At 40.8% G+C, this 19,608-nt stretch overlaps 1 protein-coding gene across 1 annotated transcript in view; it reads left to right on the top strand.

The window, feature by feature from the left end:
• The first annotated feature begins 1,313 nt into the window (after positions 1–1,313).
• Positions 1,314–19,608, top strand: part of HNRNPLL (heterogeneous nuclear ribonucleoprotein L like) — a 67,862-nt gene continuing 49,567 nt past the window's right edge. The window contains exons 1-3 of the mRNA XM_045809044.2: positions 1,314–1,472; positions 2,040–2,193; positions 2,749–2,862. The gene's annotated coding sequence lies outside the window, so the exon portion shown is untranslated. The remainder of the gene's footprint in view (positions 1,473–2,039; positions 2,194–2,748; positions 2,863–19,608) is intronic.

Here is a 19,608-nt window from a genome sequence, read left to right on the forward strand (position 1 = left end):
TCCTAAATACAGCTTGTCTTTGCCCTGCTACAATTCTGCATCTTGGCCCTTGGTACCAGATTCATGGAGGAGCTCAAATAAATGCATGGTGCTGTATCTAACAACACCCGGGCTCTGTGTACTTGGGCTCTGCGAACGGAACTCCAGCTTGGCTTTCGACTCAATAACTGATCTAGATTTTTCTCTTGCTTGGCTGCTGGAAGCTCAAAATCAAAAATACAGTCCACCTGTATTAACAGGAAGGATCCTCATGGCATGGCTTTTGGGTATTAACCACATCATGACTTCATATTCTTACCTTCATTTCCGTTTGTCTCAATGTTCTTCATTTATACATTTTTATCCTGCGTAGTTTCTGATTCTCTCTGAGATGCCCAACATCTTTTTAAGCCAGGAGAATGAAAATCTAACAAACAATCTGCTATTGTGGGTAGGAGTTTTCATTGTTCCTGATCCAGGAAAACTCAGTGAGCTGACAAGTAACAGAAAAAGAAAATTTATAATTGGAAGGATTACTTATTTCTCATACTGAGGTATGCATTAAGTGTGGTAGATATCTTCATTTATTATTTTTCTGTGAATATTTTGTGACTCTCCTTTGTCTAATAGTTAAATATATTTTGAATGCATTAAATGAAATGGACGAAATATGATTTGGAGCCATGGCTTGATTTTTTGCTTCAAAAAATGAAAATAAAATGTACATGCTATCAGTTTAAATCTTTTCCTTCTTTGTATGAATGTAGAAATAATCAAGATTCTTTCTCTCTGGCATCTTGGTGGACAGGCACTAACCTTCAGCAGCTGGCATGTGTACCAACCTGTGTACTCTAATCAGGAATGCCGACACGGGCCCCTCCTGTGCTCCCCACCAGCCTCTTCTTTTTTTTTTTTTTTTTTAAAGATTTTATTTACTTATTTATTTGACAGAGAGAGACAGCCAGCGAGAGAGGGAACACAAGCAGGGGGAGTGGGAGAGGAAGAAGCAGGCTCCTAGCAGAGGAGCCTGACGTGGGACTCGATCCCAGAACGCCGGGATCACGCCCTGAGCCGGAGGCAGACGCTTAATGACTGTGCCACCCAGGCGCCCCTCCACCAGTCTCTTCTAAGCTCTAAAGCACCAGTGTTCAAGTTTGGTGCCTTTTGGTCTTTATGAATCTTCTTGAAATGTGAGTATTCCTTGGAAAGGTAAATTATCTTTTCTTTTAAAAAAGGATTTTCCTTTTTTTATTTGGTAGAGAGAGAGAAAGAGAGAGCATAAGAAGGCAGAGGGAGAGGGAGAAGCAGACTCCCCACTGAGCAGAGACCCTGACGCGGGGCTCGATCCCAGGATCATGACCTGAGCCCAAGGCAGATGCCTTCCCAACTGAGCCACCCAGGGGCCCCTGAAGAGGTAAACCATCTTAATGAAGATTTGTTTATAAGATGACATCTGGCCGGGAAACAAGAGTTCAAAGCAATACGAGAAACAGGTAAGTGGGAAGGGGTACTGGGAGGTATGATACCAGGGGCGGAAACTTAGCTTGTAATTTTCTCCAGGATGAGCCCCTAAGGTAACTGAGTACCCCTTTATTTCCCCCCAGAGTTTTAAGGCCTTCCTTCCTTCCTTCCCTTCCCTTCCCTTCCTTCTCCAAATATAAAGTTCAAAGGGCTTTGTTCAATTAAAAAAAAAAAAGAATTATTGGAAGAATTGACCAAAGAGGGGAAAGTCTTTTATACCACATAGGAAATATCCCCTAAAGGAAATTTTCAGTAAATTTTTCCTTCAATGAGTCTCTATATTAGAATGTTTCCCTTCAGAGATTCTGATTTAAATTGTCCCATAGAAAATCAAATTCTACATCTCTAAACTGTGGTTTCCCAAGACCGTCAAGTTTCCTAAGACCAGATCCTGCACCAGCTACAGGGGCACCTGTTTAAACAATTTCTTCTAGGGGACTGTCAGCACAGCTGGTAGGTTTAGGGCAGAATTTCTGCCAAATTTTGTAAGATAACAATCAAGTACAGCATGACCTTAATAGATTCTTTTCTTATTTTAGCAAAACCACATTCTTCTCTGAGAAAGGTTAAAGTCAGAGCAAGGACATAGCTGCCTCTCAATTGGTCTTTCATGAACTTATCCCTTGATACAAGATGCTGTGAGAACAAAAAGGGAATTGGCTTCATCTAGACAGCTAACAATTTCTTCTCAAGGTACCTAACTCTCAGGGCCAATTTTTCATGGATTTATTTGCTTCCCACCCCCCCCCCAATGAATAATGCTAAATCTTATCACTTTGAAAAGTTATTGGCTAACCTGATATTTCAAATAAAATATTTTTTTCACCCATGTTGGGTGCAGAGCTTGCTTAAAGGAAAAAAGAAAAAAAAAAAGGAAAGAAAAAAGTAGGGGCACCTGGCTGGCTCAGTCTGTGCAGCATACTTACAACTTGTTGATCTTGGGGTGGTGAGTTCCAGTCCCATGCTGGGTGTAGAGCTTACTTAAAATTAACAAAAAAAAAAAAAAAAAAAAAAAAAAAAAATTTTTTTTTAAACTGCAGACTGCACTTCCTTTTCAGGCTTTTAGAAAATCCATATATGCCTGGTTGCACCTGCTTCCTATCCTCCACCATGTGTCACCTTTTCTATTAAATGGTGTCTTTCCTGGAATGTACAATTTCCAGTGTGTTTATTACTTCGGGGTAATTGGTCATAAAATTGGGCCAGATTTTGCCAAGCAAAAGCCTCACAATTTTTTTTTTTTTACAGTGCAGGTAGACCTCACTTGTGAAGAGCCAGGTGGACATTTGGGAGGCGAAAATGTGGTGCTTGAGTGAGAGCTGGCCAGATTGAACTGCATTCAGCTTTGTCTCCAGGAAAGTGGTGAGGATCCCTGGGGTTCTCAGGGGACATTTATCACAGGGGTAGGGTGACCTCATTTTCAAAACACAGCCTAGGGGCACCTGGGTGGCTCAGTCTGTTAGGTGGCCCACTCTTGATTTTGGCTCAGGTCATGGTCTTAGGGTCGTGAGATGGGGCCCCGTGTGGGGCTCTGTGCTCATCAGGGAGTCTGCTTGAGATTCTTTCTCTCCCTCTTCCTCTGTCCCCCTCCCTCCCCGCTCTCTTGTTCTTTCTCTCTCTCAAAAATAAATATATAAATCTTGAATAAAACAAAACACAGCCTAGAGTTGTATCAAAACTCAGCACTAGGGGTACCTGGGTGGCTCAGTCTGTTAAGCATCTGCGTTCAGCTCAGGTCATGATCCCAGGATCCTGGGATCGAGTCCCACATCAGGCTCCTTGCTCAGCGGGGAGCCTACTTCTCCCTCTGCCTGCATCTCCCCCTGCTTGTGCTCTCTCTCTTTGACAAATCAATAAATAAAATCCTTAAAAAAAAAAAAAAACAACTCGGCACTAAATCAATCTTGAAAATACCACATCAAAACAGAATGAAATTTATGGAGTCCCACTTTCCCAAAACTTTACAAAGTAACGAAAACCTCCATTGTTGCCAATAGTGAAGAGAAGTATGAGAAGTGGGGAACAAAAAAAGTCCCCTGCAGGGAAGCAGGAACCTTAAACTGTTCTACCCCCAGGATGAATAGTTTAATGTGACCCCAGGCCTATCACTTAAACTTTTTGCTTTAGCTGTCTCATCTTGGCAGACTGAAGGCAAAAGACTGGGTCAGATGACATTTAATTAAAAAGCCCTTATTTAAAAACTAATCATGCTCATTGTATCAAAATAAAATAAAGCAAGAAATTGAAAAACGCAGAAAAGGATAAAAAAAAAAAACCTAGAGGTAACACATGTAACTCAATCCCACCTGCCTGCTAGATTAATGTTAACATAATGAACTATTTCCCTTTACCCCACCTTCCCCTGTTTTTTTGCATAACTGAAATCATTGACATATACAGTTTTATATATATGCATTCCTTTTTGAAAAATAGTGGGTTCTGGGGCACTTGGGTGGCTCAGTCAGTTAAGCGTCTACTCTCGGCTTAGGTCATGATCCCAGGGTCCTGGGATCGAGCCCCGCATTGGGCTCTCTGCTCAGTGGGGAGCCTGCTTCTTCCTCTCCCTCTCTCTCTGTGCTCTCTCTCCCTCTCTCGTTCTTTCTCAAATAAATAAATAAAATCTTAAAAAAAAAAAGAAAGAAAAGTAGTGAGTTCAAAATGTGTTGTCCTCCACAAAAGAAGGCTGGGACAAATGGAAAAGCAGACCATGTTCTTGGGCAGGAAGACCTAATGGTATAAAGTTTTAGTGCATTAGGGATTGGTAGAATCCATCAAAACTATAAATGGATATACATTTGGACCCAGCACTCCACTTTCAACAATGATTTCTAGAGATAGTATCTAAGAAATAGTATTCATTGCAGCATTTTTTTTGTAATAGCAAAAAATTAGAAGCAACACAAATGCCAATTAATATAGGCATCGTTAAATGATTTATGGTACAGCTACTATGGAATACTATACAGCTATTAAAAAGAATGAGTAAGTGCTTCTTGTATTGATTCAGAAAGATCTTCAAGATAGACTAAATGAAAAAAAAGTCAATGCATCTAGTATTTTATTATGTGTGCAAAAAAAGAAGAGGACAAAAGTTGTCCTCTTTGACTAGAAATCCCCTGGAAGGCTAAACAAGACAGTGCTAGTACTGATCAGCTGTGTTGGGGTTATGGATGGGAACCAACTAGATCTGGGTCAGAGTGGGACTGAGACTTTCTACTGTGTATATTTTTATATTTTTATCTTGTTTGATATTTGGACAATGTGAATGTATTATCTACTTACACTAAATTAAAATAGAAGTGCAGAAGTGCTCTCCTTTTGCTTACTGAGATGATGCAGTTGATTTACCATAAGTAGGACTTTCATTTTTAGTTTAACAGTAATACATTTGCACTGAACCAGGATGCCACATTTCTTCAATTCTAGGATGCCTACTCTCCTCGGTACTAACACTTCTCTGAAATGAGTACTCTGCCCTCTCATTGCACATAAACATAGTACCATGCTTTATTGTGTTATTTGCCTATTGTTGGACATTAAGGTTGTTGCTAGTTTTTTTTCTTTCATTTCTTCTCCATGAAATTGTCTCACACTGTTGATTGAATTGTGAGGAAGTGTTCTGTTTTGTTTTTGACAATTAGAAATAATGCTGCAATGCTTCAGGATAGTGTGGCACTTAGAAATATGGGTTCGAGAATCACACTGCCTGGGTTTGGAGTGGGCTGTAGTACCTGCTGGCTGAGTAATTTGGGCAGTAACTTAGCTCAAGTCTCCTTATTTGTGGGATTGGGACTGTGACATCACCGATTTCATATGGTTTAGCACTATTCTTGGTGCATGGCATGAGCATTTAGTAAATATTATCCTCTTTGTACCAAAAAATATGTGTTGATGTATAAGAGTAATTTCTTTACAACAGATTCCTGGAAATGGTATTATTTCACCAAAGGGTATCAACACTATAGGACTCATGATAGGTATTGATAAATTGCTTTTCACAGGTTTGTATTAATGTATCTGCCTATCAGCAGTACAGTGCTGAAAATGAATATGTTTTAATCTTTTTTTAAAATTTGAGACATGATCGTATTTTAATATTAAGTTTTAATTTCTTTTTACTACTAGGCTGATGAAACTTTTTTTTTACTCTGAATGTTTATCTGCTGTTTATAGTTCCTCTTGTTTGAATTTGTCTATTCTTTTTTTTTTTTTAAAGATTTTATTTATTTATTTGACAGAGATAGAGACAGCCGGCGAGAGAGGGAACACAGCAGGGGGAGTGGGAGAGGAAGAAGCAGGCTCATAGCGGAGGAGCCCGATGCGGGGCTCGATCCCATAATGCCGGGATCACACCCTGAGCTGAAGGCAGACGCTTAACTGCTGTGCCACCCAGGCGCCCCTGAATTTGTCTATTCTTAACTTCTGTTTCATTTTCTAACACGGTCTTAATATTTATCTGATCGATTTATGTAAGCTCTATACAATATCAATACTTTAATTCTGTATTAATTATGCATTTTCAACTTGTTTTATTAAATTTGTGACTTTTAAAATTAACTCAAGTCAACTTTTAAATTAAAAATATGAAGGTATTAAAACAAAAGAGCCTATATAATATATTTGTACAGTTTAAAGATTAATAACAAATTGAACATGTCTGTACTCCCCACTCAGTTTAAGGAGAGCATTACTAATACTTCGATGGCTGCACGCAACTCTCCAATCCCATTCTCCCCAAGCCCTGCAGGGTGCGAACATTTGCATTTCATTTCTTGCTTTTAAAAATAATTTTTCCAGGGACTTATGTATCCCTAAATAATATATTGCTTGATTTTGCCTGTTTTCAACTTTTGCATACAAGCAATCACACTGTGTGCACGCTTCTGTAACCTGTCCCAGTGCCGAGCCTATTATCTGTCACATACAAACCTATTTCTGGGTTATCTAGTCCGTTCTGTTGGTCTACTTGTCTCCGAGTTAATAGCACAGTTTTTAACATTGTGCTAAAAGGTCTTGATATTCAGTTTCACTCCACATCTGTTTTTCAGGAGGCTCTTGGCCACACTTGGCACCCTGCTCTTCCATCTAAATGCCAAAAGAAAGTTGTAACGTTCAGTGGAAAAAACCTGAGGGGGTTATGATTCAAAATTGTACTGCATCTGTAAGTCACCTTGAGAGAACTGACGTCTTTATGATGTCTTATTTATGAAAAAGATGTCTTTCCATTTGTATTTGTGGTAGGCAGATTTTGCTGTTTGTTGTTTCGGGTGACTTTCACTTACGGTGGTGAGGGCATGTTCCTTGGAACTTTGTGGGAATTCTCTGAAGCCTGGGTTTAAAGTGTGTCCCAGCAAAGAGAATTTTTTTTCTTTTTCTTTTCTTTTTTTCTTTTTGGTACCTACTAAATGCTTGGGGGCACTGGCAGTTTAGGACCTCTTGAGCTAAGTTTTCAGATTAGGGGGTTGCTGGCCATATAGGCAGCATGAAGGCCCAGGATTTATGTGATAGTACGTGGTTTGTGGTTGGGAGATCCGAGCGCCAAAACAGATGAGGATTTCCCCGTTGCACTTCACTAGGTGAGTTTTTTCCTATATCATCCATTTAGCAGGTTATCTTAGAGCATTCTAGCATCGAGGGTTTCCGTTCTGATCTCCCATCTTGTGAAAGACTCCAGCTTTTCTCCTGTAGCCCTCATACTCAAGAGGTTTATTAAAGCTCAAGTATTAGGTCACGGGGGATCAGCAGATGGCCAAGGGCAAACGCTCACCACTTCACTTCTCTGGTTGTCTCTGGCCCCCACAGGTCTCCTTTACATTCCAGCCAGCTCAACCATGCATTTAAAAAACTTTTTTAAATGTGTGTTTTAAAAAAAGAAATACTTTATCCAGCATTTTTAGGTGTTCTTTACTGGGAGAGTTACTCTGAATAGTTAGGGCATTATATGGCTAAAAATGGTAGTCCTTAATCACCTTTTGAATTTTTTTTCTAAAATCTCAATGTTTTATGATGCTTTGACTTTTTGGGGGGGGGGTTTCTTTTTTGTAATTTTATGGTTTTATTAACACAAATATGATGTGCACATAAGCCATCTGTCTATTCGTTTTCTTTCCTGCGCAGCCTGGCACTGGGATTGGTGACTCTGCCGGTCAGCTGGGCTGCTCTTTCCACAATGGCTTTACGGTTCCGGGAGGAGACACTGCGAGCTATATCTCTGCACGTGAAGGGGGGGGGGTGGGGGGGTGGGGGGGGTGGTGTTGCACGTCAGCAACACTTCAAGCTCCTTGACCTTGTGGACGAGGAACTTCTGGGAGCCCCTGGGCAGCAAGTGCTTTGTTTTCTTGTTGCTCCTGAGGCTTTGGCTTTTTATTTTATTATTATTATTTTTTTTTAAAAGATTTTATTTATTTGACAGAGAGAGACACAGAGAGAGAGGGAACACAAGCAGGGGGAGTGGGGGAGGGAGAAGCAGGCTTCCCGCTGAGCAGGGAGCCCGATGCGGGGCTCGATCCCAGGACCCTGGGATCATGACCTGAGCTGAAGGCAGACGCTTAATGACTGAGCCACCCAGGTGCCCCTGGCTTTTTAAATGATGAAATATTTTAGATACTCAAAAGCATATGGAATGTTGTAATGAATCTTCATCCAGTTTAATAAACCAAGCTTTAGAAAACATGGTTTGCTATGATTTTAGCGATGTGGAAATCCCGTAGGCATTCACTTTCCTTCTTTCAGAATAACATGGTAGTTAAGAAGTCTGGCTCTGAGTCAGAAAGACCTGGGTTCTAATCTGACCTCAAGCGCTGGAGAATACACACTTGGGGAAGTCTTCCCAGACCACAAGCCTCCTTCTCTGAGAACCAACCCCCAGGAGTGCACCCTACAATCATGTTTATATTGTGTGACGGCCTGACTGGACGTATTTAATTGGATCAGAGGAGGAAACAAGATTGATCAAATTCCCTCTCCTAATATTTAGAGTTGTTGCCACGTGGGTTTAGAACAAGTGAACTTGCAAGCTGTGGCTGGGGGGGCAACTATATTCGGCTACGCACATATGCAGCAGCAGAGCCTATGCCTGGAGCGCAGAAAAGAATGATACAGAAGGAGGAACATAGGCAGAGAATGAGGCAAGAGCCCTTGAGGAAGGAAGATCGCAAGGAAGAGAGAGAGAAATGAACTCCTAGCCACAATCATACCGTCACGTGAATTCTGGGCACTCTCATTGCTCCTAACAGATTTCCAATTCCTGATTCCAGTCCCTCTTGATGCCTGATGCTCTTGACCCTTGGGTTCCTGGTAATACCCATCTGTTCTTCAGTCTCCTTTTTGTGCGGAAGGATGGATCTGAATGTAGCTCAAGTGGATTTCTATGGCTTATATTGTAAGAAAACCTGATTCTAACGATTATTTACTCCTGCGTAACTTTAGGCAGGTTCTTTAACCTCTTAGCCTCACTTTTCTCCTTGGTAAAATGGGATAGTAAGCGTCTTTATTTGCCAGGATGGCTGTAAGGATTATGTGAGTTAATAAATGTAGAGTGTTTAACAGTGCTTGGCGTGTGGTATGTTCTCCATACATTAGATGCTATTTTTATTACTGAATTTTTTCCAGCCAGGCTGCAACTATACTGAGTACAGGACACTTTGTGAAGCCGCAAAGGATTATACAACACCACTGTAACATGACTTGCCACCAAGATCAGATACGCTCCCGGGCTTGTCACCTGCTAACACAGAGACCTCTGCCTCCTAAGCGCTTCCCTGAAAGCCTCAGGTCACGGAGAGACCGGGAGTGCGGGCTGAGAACAGCGGGGGAGGATGTCGATGGGAGGAGGTGGTACAGATGTCTCTCCAGAGAGGCCCCCAGGCTGTAGCAGACAAGAGGCTGCCGCTGGCCCCTTGCCTTTTTGGGGGGCTGGGGACCTGTGAAGGTTGTGAGTCAGGTTGTTAATAGGAGTGACTTGATGGCTGCCAAGGTTCAGACACGTTTCCTAGTTTTAGTAGAGCCCAATTCCCATTTGAGGACCCTTGGTTTAGACTACTAATTGTTAAATACAGGTAATCAGGATAATGATCATTTGTAAATTAGCAGATGGTGTTGCTGCTGACACCGTTTCCCTAAGGAAACTTTCTGTCTAGTTAACTGGCAGTTAGTGTGTCCATGTGGGACCGTTAACGATCAGCATCAAAAAAATGTAAAATAGGTCTAGAAAAAAAGAGTTCTACACGCACGTCATTTTCCTCCCCCACCCCCCAGCTTTATGGAGATGTAATTGAAATACAACACCGTATAAGTTTAAAGTGTGCTGTGATGATTTGATACACGTATATATTGTAAAATCATTACCACAATAAAGTCAGTCAACAGCTCCGTTATCACCTCACAAAGTTACCTTTTGTGTGTGTGTGGTGAGAACACTTAAGATCTCCTCTTTTAGCAGGGCGCCTGCGTGGCTTAAGGGTCTGCCTTTGGCTTGGCTCAGGTCATGATCCCAGGGTCCTGGGATCAAGCCCTGCATCAGGCTCCCTGCTCAGCGGGAAGCCTGCTTCTCCCTCTCCCACTCCCCCTGCTTGTGTTCCCTCTCTCACTGTGTCTCTCTCTGTCAAATAAAATCTTAAAAAAAAAACAAAACAAAACAAGATCTCCTCTTTTAGCAACTTTCAAGTATATAATAAAGTATCGTTACTATAGTCATCATGCTGTACATTAGGTCCTCAGGGTTTATTCGTCTTATTACTGGTAGTGTGTACTCTCTGATTAACATCTCCCTATTTCCCCCACCTCCCCCTGGCAATCACCACTCTTTCTAGGAATTAGGTTTCTTTAGAGTCCATGTATCAGAGAAATCATTCAGTATCTGTCTTTTGCTGTATGACTTACTTCACTTAGCATAATGCCCTCAAGGTCCATCCATGTTATGGCAAATGGCAGGATTTCCTTTCTCATGGCTGAATAATAGTGTGTGTGTGTGTGTGTGTGTGTGTGTGTGTGTGTGTGTACACGTGTGTGTGTGTTTTCTTTATCCATTCATCTGTGCACAGATACTTAGGTTATTTCCATGTCTTGGATATCGTGACTAATGCTTCAGTGAACACGGAAGTACAGATGACTCTTAAGATGGTGATTTCATTTCGTTCAGATATATACCCAGAAGTGGGTTGCTGGATCATATGGTTAGTTCTAATTTTTGGAGGAGCCTCCAACTGTTTTTCCATATTGGCTCTACCAATTTGTATTCCTACCAACAGTGCATAAGGGTTTCCTCCTTTTCTCCAAACTCTCCCTAGCACTTAACTCTTGTCTTTTGAAAATAGCCTTTCTAACAGATGTGGAGTAGTATCTCATTGTGGTTTTGATTTGATTTCCTTGACTAGTGATGTTGAGCAACTTTTCATGTAACTGTTGGTCATTTGTATGTGTTCTTTGGAAAATGTCTTTTCAGGTCCTGTACCCATTTCGAAATTGATTATTAGTTTTGCTATTGAGTTGTAGGAGTTCTTTATATATTTTGGATTTTAACCCCATATTAGATGGTTTGCAAATGTTTACTCCCATTCCATAGAATGCTTTTTCATTTTGTTGATTGTTTCTTTTGCTGTGCAGAAGCTTTTTAGTTTGATGTAGTCCCATTTGTTTTTACTTTTGTTGCTTGTGCTCTTGATACCATAGCCAAAAGACCATTGCCAAGACCAATGTCAAGGAACTTTCCCCTTATGTTTTATTCTAAGAGTTTTATAGTTTCAGGCCTTACATTTAAGTCTTCAATCCATTTCAAGTTAATTTTTGTGAGTGGTGTAAGGGATCTAATTTCATTCTTTTTCATGATTGGTTATCCAGTTTTCCCAACACCATTTATTGAAGAGACTGTCCTTTCCCCAGTGAGTGTTCTTGGCTCCCTTGTCAAATATTAGTTGGCCATAGATACATGGTTTTTTTCTGGACTCCTGATTCTGTTCTATTGGTTTATGTGTCTATTTTATGCCTGTACTATATTGTTTTACTAGAACTTTGTAATATAATTTGAAATAAGGCAGCATGATGCCTAAAGCTTTGTTCTTCTTTCCCAGGATTGCTTTGGCTATTTGACGTCTTTTGTGGTTCCATACAAATATTAGGATTTAAAAAAAAAATTCTGTGACAAATGCCAAATGCCATTGGAATTTTGATAGGGAGTGCACTGAATCTGTATGTGGTTTTGGGTAGTATAAACATTTTGATATTAATTCTTCCAATCTATTAACCCAGGACATCTTTCCACTTATTTGTGTCTTCTCAATTTCTTTCATCAAAGTCTTATAGTTTCTAGTATACAGATCTTTCACCACCTTGGTTACATTTATTTCTCAGTATTTTATTGTGGGTTTTTTTTAATAATAATTTTTTATTATGTTCTGTTAGTCACCATACAGTACATCCTTAGTTTTTGATGTGATTACACCCAGTGCTCCATGCAATACGTGCCCTCCTTAATACCCATCACCAGCCTATCCCAATCCCCCATCCCCCTCCCCTCTGAAGCCCTCAGTTCGTTTCCCAGAGTCCATAGTCTCTCGTGGTTCATTCCCCCATCTGTTTACCCCCCCCTTCATTCTTCTTTTCCTTCTCCTACCAATCTTCCTGCTATTTCTTATGTTCCATAAATGTGTGAAACCATGTGAGAATTGTCTTTCTCTGCTTGACTTATTTCACTTAGCATAATCTCCTCCAGTCACGTCCATGTTGCTGCAAATGTTGGGTAATCATTCTTTCTGATGGCTGAGTAATATTCCATTGTATATATGGACCACATCTTCTTAATCCATTCATCTGTTGAAGGGCATCTCGACTCCTTCCACAATTTAACTATTGTGGACAATGCTGCTATGAACATTGGGGTGCATATGGCCCTTCTCTTTACTATGTCTGTATCTTTGGGGTAAATACCCAGTAATGCAATTGCTGGATCATAGGGTAGCTCTATTTTTAACTTTTTAAGAGACCTCCACACTGTTTTTCAAAGTGGCTGTACCAACTTGCATTCCCAACAACAGTGTAAGAGGGATCCCCTTTCTCCACTTCCTCTTCAACATTTGTTGTTTCTTGCCTTGTCAATTTTTGCCATTCTAACTGGTGTAAGGTGGTATTTCAGTGTGGTTTTGATTTGAATTTCCCTGATGGCTAATGATTTTGAACATTTTTTCATGTGTCTGTTAGCCATCTGCATGTCTTCATTGGAAAAGTGTCTGTTCATATCTTCTGCCCATTTTTTGATTTGATTATTTGTTTCTCATGTATTGAGTTTGAAAAGTTCTTTGTAGATCTTAGATACCAGTCTTCTATCTGTAGTGTCATTTGCAAATATCTTCTCCCATTCCGTGGGCTGCCTCTTAGTGTTTTTTTGGCTGTTTCCTTGGCTGTGCAGAAGATTTTATCTTGATGAAGTCCCACAAGTTCATTTTTTCTTTTGTTTCTCTTGCCTTTGGAGATGTGTCATGAAAAAAGTTGCTGTGGCCGATGTCAAAGAGGTTACAGCGTATGTTCTCCTCTATGATTTTGATGGATTCCTGTCTCACATCGAGGTCTTTCATCCATTTGGAGTTTATCTTTGTGTATGGTGTGAGAGAGTGGTCAAGTTTCATTCTTTTGCATATAGCTGTCCAATTTTCCCAGCACCATTTTTTCCACTGGATGTTTTTTCCTGCTTTGTCAAAGATTAGTTGCCCATAGAGCTGAGGGTCCATTTCTGGGGTCTCTATTCTGTTCCATTGGTCTATGTGTCTGTTTTTGTGCCAGTACCATGCTGTCTTTGTGATCACGGCTTTGTAGTATAGCTTGAAATCAGGCAACGTGATGCCCCCAGCTTTGTTTCTCCTTTTCAACAATTCCTTGGCAATTCGGGGCCTTTTCTGGTTCCACACAAATTTAAGGGCTGTTTGTTCCAGCTCTTTGAAAAATGTCATTCATATTTTGATCAGGATGGCATTGAAAGTATAGATTGCTCTGGGTAGCATAGACATTTTAACTATGTTTCTTCTTCCAATCCATGAGCATGGAATGTTTTTCCATCTTTTTGTGTCTTCTTCAATGTCTTTCAAGAGTGATCTGTAGTTTCTAGAATATAGACCCTTTACCTCTCTCGTTAATTCCGAGATATCGTATGATTTTTGGTGCTATTGTAAATGGAATGGATTCCCTAATTTCTCTTTCTTTAGTCTCATTGTTCGTGTATAGAAATGCAACTGATTTCTGAGCATTCATTTTGTATCCCACCACATTACTGAATTGCTCTATAAGTTCTAGTAGTTTGGGGGTGGAGTATTTTGGGTTTTCCATATAGAGTATCATGTCATCTGCGAAGAGAGACAGTTTGACTTCTTTGCGGATTTGAATACCTTTTATCCCTTTTTGTTGTCTGATTGCTGTTGCAAGGACTTCTAGTACTATGTTGAATAATAGTGGCGAGAGTGGGCATCCTTGTCGTGTTCCTGATCTTAAGGGAAAGGCTTCCAGCTTTTACCCATTGAGAATGATATTTGCTGTAGGCTTTTTATAGCTGGTTTTTATGAAATTGAGGAATGTACCCTCTATCCCTACACTCTGAAGGGTTTTAATCAGGAAAAGATGCTGTATTTTTGTCAAATGCTTTTCTGCATCAGTTGAGAGGATCATATGGTTCTTGACTTATTTCTAAGTATTTTATTGTTTTTGATGCTATTGTAAATGGGACTGTTTTCTGTATTTGTTTTTCAAATATTTCATTGTTGGTGCATAGAAACACAACTGATTTTTGTATGATTGTTTCTGAGCACATCACTTTTTAAAGGTTTAACACTTATCACTTTAAAACTATATTTCATGTTATGATATATAAAACATCCTCAGATGGTTTAAAACTACATTGCTATGACCATGGAAAGCTGGCAGTATTCTCTGTGACCCTATAGAGTGCTCAGATCCTCAGGAGATTAATTCAGAGATGAACTAGGCTAACTTGGGAATCAGTCTCTGGAGCTAGGTTGTAGATGACAACAATTTTTAGCCTTTTTTCTTAAAGCATAAAAAATTCATAAAAAATCATTATGTAATGATGATATAAATCAAAACTATTGATGGAAAAATCACCCATAATTCCATCACCATAACAAATTAACCATTTTTATTTTTCCATGTTTAGTCTATACATCTTTTAATGCTGACTGACATCTCTCTTTAAATTATAAATTATTAATCCAAATGCAAGCTGCATGAGCTATGAAAGATGCTTACAAAGCATTTGAGGGATAGGACCACACGAGAGGTTTGACTTGTCTATTTTTAAAAATGCTTCTGATGGGTGCCTGGGTGGTATGGTTGGTTAAGCATCTGACTCTTGGTTTTGGCTCAGGTCATGATCTCAGGGCCGTGAGATGGAGCCCAGCATTGGGCACTGTGCTCAGTGAGGAGTCTGCTTGGGATTCTCTCTCCCTCTCCCTCTGCCCGTCCCACTTGTGCTGTCTCTCTCAAATAAATAATAAAATGAATCTTAAAAAAAAACCCAAACTTCTGCCACGTATAAGGTAACAATAGTAAAAAAATCATAATTTGTATACACATCTCCTGTTCTAGATCATAATCTCAGAGAACAGATGAGGATCATGGTTTGTTCACTATTGCATTCCCTGAAATACATAGCGTGTGTTTTGTACATAAAGGACAATAGTAAACATTTGTTGAAGAGTGAATGGGGCCTATCAAGATGGATGTGCAGCTACTGGAGACTGACACCAGGAGGCGGAAGCAAAGTTTTCTATTCTGTCAGCTTCTCTCTTCCTTGGCCAATGACAATCTTGTGTGAGAAGAGGACCCAAGGGGTGGGTGTGGGACACCACCACGAATCTACTCAGTGTAACTCTCTGAGTCCCTGTCCACTCGTGGCAACCCCAGGTTCTCATCTTCACTTAGTTAGAGACCAGAGAAAAACACTATAGATCTTTGAGAAGCTCTCCTCTTCCGTAGCAGCCAGAGATTCAAGAGGATTCATTAGAGCATCACCAGAGGAACACGCCATCCCCGAAGAGGCACCCTAGGGAGTGCCCTGTGTCGTTAGGGGCCTGAGGACTTGTTGTGAGCTGGAAATAGACAGTTGTTCAACACGTAGCAGCACACCACTGAACACATGCCTGTGCCGGGACAAAGAGCCACGTACGTGGAGATTTTTTGACTCAAAAGAAATGGGCAAAACCAACAACTCCATCAGTGATGGCAGCACAATATGCAACGGCTAGAGAAGAAGGAACATTTGCACTCGGGATCCATCATGCAGGGAGAAGACCAAATCAGTCCTTCCACAGCAGAGGCCAGCAAGGATCTCGGATACCGCCTGCATCTGAGGTCCCTCTCCCCTTCTACCCTGCCATCCCCCATCATTGAGCCTCCAGCCTCAGAATGTCACTAAGCATCTGACCTCATGACTGAGTTATCCAAGAGACTGCTCAAAAGCTGAGACTAAGAGCCTTTTGATTGGCTAGTTAAACAAATTTCATATTGTAACTAAAGAAAGTTAAGTTTGACAAAGTCTCCTTGGGCGATAGGAAATGAATTTCTGCAGGAGCTGAGATTCTTGTATTTACTGAAAGAGGAGAAGGATTTAAAAAAAAAATGGTGAGAAATACTGTTCTAGACTAGAAGAGAGATACTTCTACTTCCTGTAGATCTTGTGATTACATTATCTTTGATCTTGATCTGGTATATATTAGACTGGTGATGTATATATATATCAAACGGGACCCAGTATTCTCAGTTCCCCAAATCATCAAGTTTGAAAATAATGTCTTAATAATAGTGCTGTGGTCAAGAGTGTCTGCTGCATCCATTACTTGGTGCATTTTTAAAATCGTGATTTTACATTTACACAGGCCATTTGGACCTGGCTATGTCAAAATGGCTGTTTACAAATGTCCAGCTTCAGACCTGTGTCCTATTTGGTCTTCTAACCACAGTCTGTCGTAACCTCTCCACTTCCTTCTCCTTGAAACTTCAGCCTGAAGACCACAGGAGCCTTTGCTGGTGGGAGTGGTGATTAAGGATCTATTCATAAACAACCAGCAATCGTGGCAGAAATAAAGGCTGTGCACACTCTCTTCATCACAATTTTTGACATAATTCTTAGAAGTCTAGTCATTCAGATAGTTGTATAGGACTGATAATACCTTTTGCTGGCTGGACAATGTATAGCATAGAATGGGAACTAGGGGACAATTCTATCTTTTGCAAAATTCTACCTTTTGCAAAAAGGTCCCATTTCATGCTTGAAATGTTGTGGTTTTCTTCTGCAAGAGGCAAGAGATAGAGTAGGGGAGCAAGGAGAAAAGAGGAAGAGATTCATTCATTCAATTAACAAATATTTTTTTGAGCCCTACTATATTCTAGGTACTATTCCAGGCACTCTTGATAGAAACAAAGCAAAGATCCCTGAACTTGGAGCTTGAGTTCTAGTAGGATGTTGCTGAATATCTTCAACTTCCTGTTATGTGAGAATAACACTGGTATTTAATCAATTGTTTTCTGGTTTTCTGTTACTTGCAACCGAATGTGATCCTAGCAATATGGGACTTGGTAGGCATAGTGGTGCTAACTCTGCTGATCAGACATCCTCAGAAGTAGTGATTGTAACTAGACTTCACTCCTCCCAGGGTCAAGGACTCTCTGGCTTCCATTTTTCTGTTTGCTTTGGGATACCTCTTTCATTTTGCAGCTTTTTCTCAAATGTGTGGCTTCCTTGGCTGGCCACTAATTTTTAAGACTGACTCTGTGGGGACTTTGGGTGCACTGACAAGGTTTATTGCTTGAAGGGCCTTGCTGTAGGATCACTGGGTCCTGAACCAGCCTTATTATTTGGGGGCTGTCTAATGTCAGTATCTGTAGGTCTTCCATCTGGGACTATCTAGTTTCTTCAGAGGAGAAGCTCTGATTGATTGGGTGTGAGCAGGGGAGAGGGACATGCCTGAGGCTCCCCACAGGTCAGTATTAGCTTCTTACATGATACTCCATTTTTTTTTTTTTAAGATTTTATTTATTTATTTGACAGAGAGAGACAGCCAACGAGAGAGGGAACACAAGCAGGGGGAGTGGGACAGGAAGAATGCAGGAATCGATCCCAGGACCCTGGGATCACGCCCTGAGCCAAAGGTAGACGCTTAACGACTGCGCCACCCAGGCACCCCGATACTCCATTTTTCAACCTGTCGACATGTCCTTACCCTGCATGTGGCTTAGTCTTCAAGTCCCAGAACCTTTTGGGTTAATTTCTCCAGAATATGAACCTCCATTCTCCTTTGGAGTGGTATTTTTCTTGCTCCTTAGAATTGAGAAGGGGACTGGGGACTAGAGGCCCAACCATTTTCCACATCGAGTTCACCAGTCATATTACTTTTGGAGTCACACCTTCACTTCTACCTTTTGTGGTCCAAGCACTGAGACTCTCAGTTTCTAGCTCATTATTCATTGGAAATCCCCCTCTGAGATGCTTGGATTTCAACTTCCTCTGTTCTATTAGGTTAGTTATGACTTCTCCATTTACTTTTCATCTTCCATAAGTTTGTTGAATAGTCTTTGTTTCTGTTTCCTCTCCAATTTTTTGTTGGGGGCTAATACCTTTTTACTGTATCTTTTACTGTTATTTTACTAGTTTTGGGGAGGAGGCACAGGTGTGTGGTCATGCTACCATGCTTTCCTTCATCTCGGAATTATGAAAGCGAACATCCTCATAACTGGCTGTAGCAATGAAAACCCCTGAGAAGGGTTTAACGGTTCAGCATGTTGTGGCAGGAGCTAGAATCACTTTTTAGTGAAAGAAACCCTCCCTAAATGGGCCTATGGAAAAGAATTTATTTGCTCACAAAAGCTGGGAAGTTCAGGTGGTCGAATGGACAATTTTGGTCTAAAAAAAGTACTTCAGAGAGGGAATGTATTATGTAGGAGGAAGAAAAGCTGTCCATATTAGTTAATAAAGATAAAATAAGTTAAATTAGTAAATTCAGGGCAAAATGTGTCAGCCAAAAGTTTTGGAAGGAGACAAAACAAGGAGAGAGATGGGCAGGGACCGCAGAAAGTCTGTTTTTGTGAATACAAAGGCAAGAGGAGCCAAGAACACAGTGGGGATTGAAACTGGGATGGTTCAAGCTTCATTAAAGTTATGATGCACTCTTTCCCCATGGGTGGTGGTTTTTTTGTTTTTTAGATTTTATTTTTAAGTAATCTCTACCCCCAACATGGGGCTCAAACTCACAACCCCGAGATCAAGAGTCATATGCTCTACCCACTGAGCCAGCCAGGTGCCCATCCCCACAGGTGTTCTGATGATGCAACACCTCCTTTATGATAATGGCAAAGACCACATGCAAAAAAGTAAACCAACTAAACCTTGGAGGACTATCTGGAAAGGTGTTTTGGAAGTGATTTGACCATAGATAAGAGTTGTATCATGAGGAAAATGATTTCTGTTTATAAAAAGGATTATCTAGATCCTGTGAGCTTGAGAGAGCTTCTAGGTACTTCTAAACTGTTGTCTTTCTCCCTGACTTTGACCTAAGTTAATGAAGATAAAGAATCCTGTGCTTGCATATTCTTATTGTCTCACCAGTTGTTGCACTTGACACCACTGCCTGGAAGCAAACCCCAGGAACCCAGGACTGAGAAATGATGGGAGTTTTTGCTCCTGGTGAGCCAGGTCAATTGACTTGGGATTGGAGTAACTGAGCCTACTGCCGGAGTGGGTGGTAGGAGAAAAACAGGGAGTCAACATGAAGCTGGCTTCAGGCATAACTGAATCCAGGGGTTCAAATGATGTCATTAGGCCTGTTTCACTATCTCCTAGCTCTGCTTATCTCTTGCAGTTTCTTTCTGGGCTTCTCTAGTCCCAGATGCCTAAGCTCTCAGCTTAGCAAATCCCACAGAAAGGATAGTCTATCCCAGTAGTTCTGATCAAAAACTCCTGGAAGCAATTCTGATATGTTCTGCTGGGTCACACATGCATCTCTGAAACAAGCAAGGACACTGAGGGAACAGGGAACTCTGGTTGGCCTGCCCTGGTCACTTGCACACTTCTCATGATGGCCATGTAAGAATTCAACCCCACCTGAAACACAAGGA

This window comes from Ursus americanus, chromosome 7, assembly GCF_024610735.1.
Source record: "Ursus americanus isolate L20-20 chromosome 7, mUrsAme1.1.p, whole genome shotgun sequence".
Classification (NCBI taxonomy): domain Eukaryota; kingdom Metazoa; phylum Chordata; class Mammalia; order Carnivora; family Ursidae; genus Ursus; species Ursus americanus.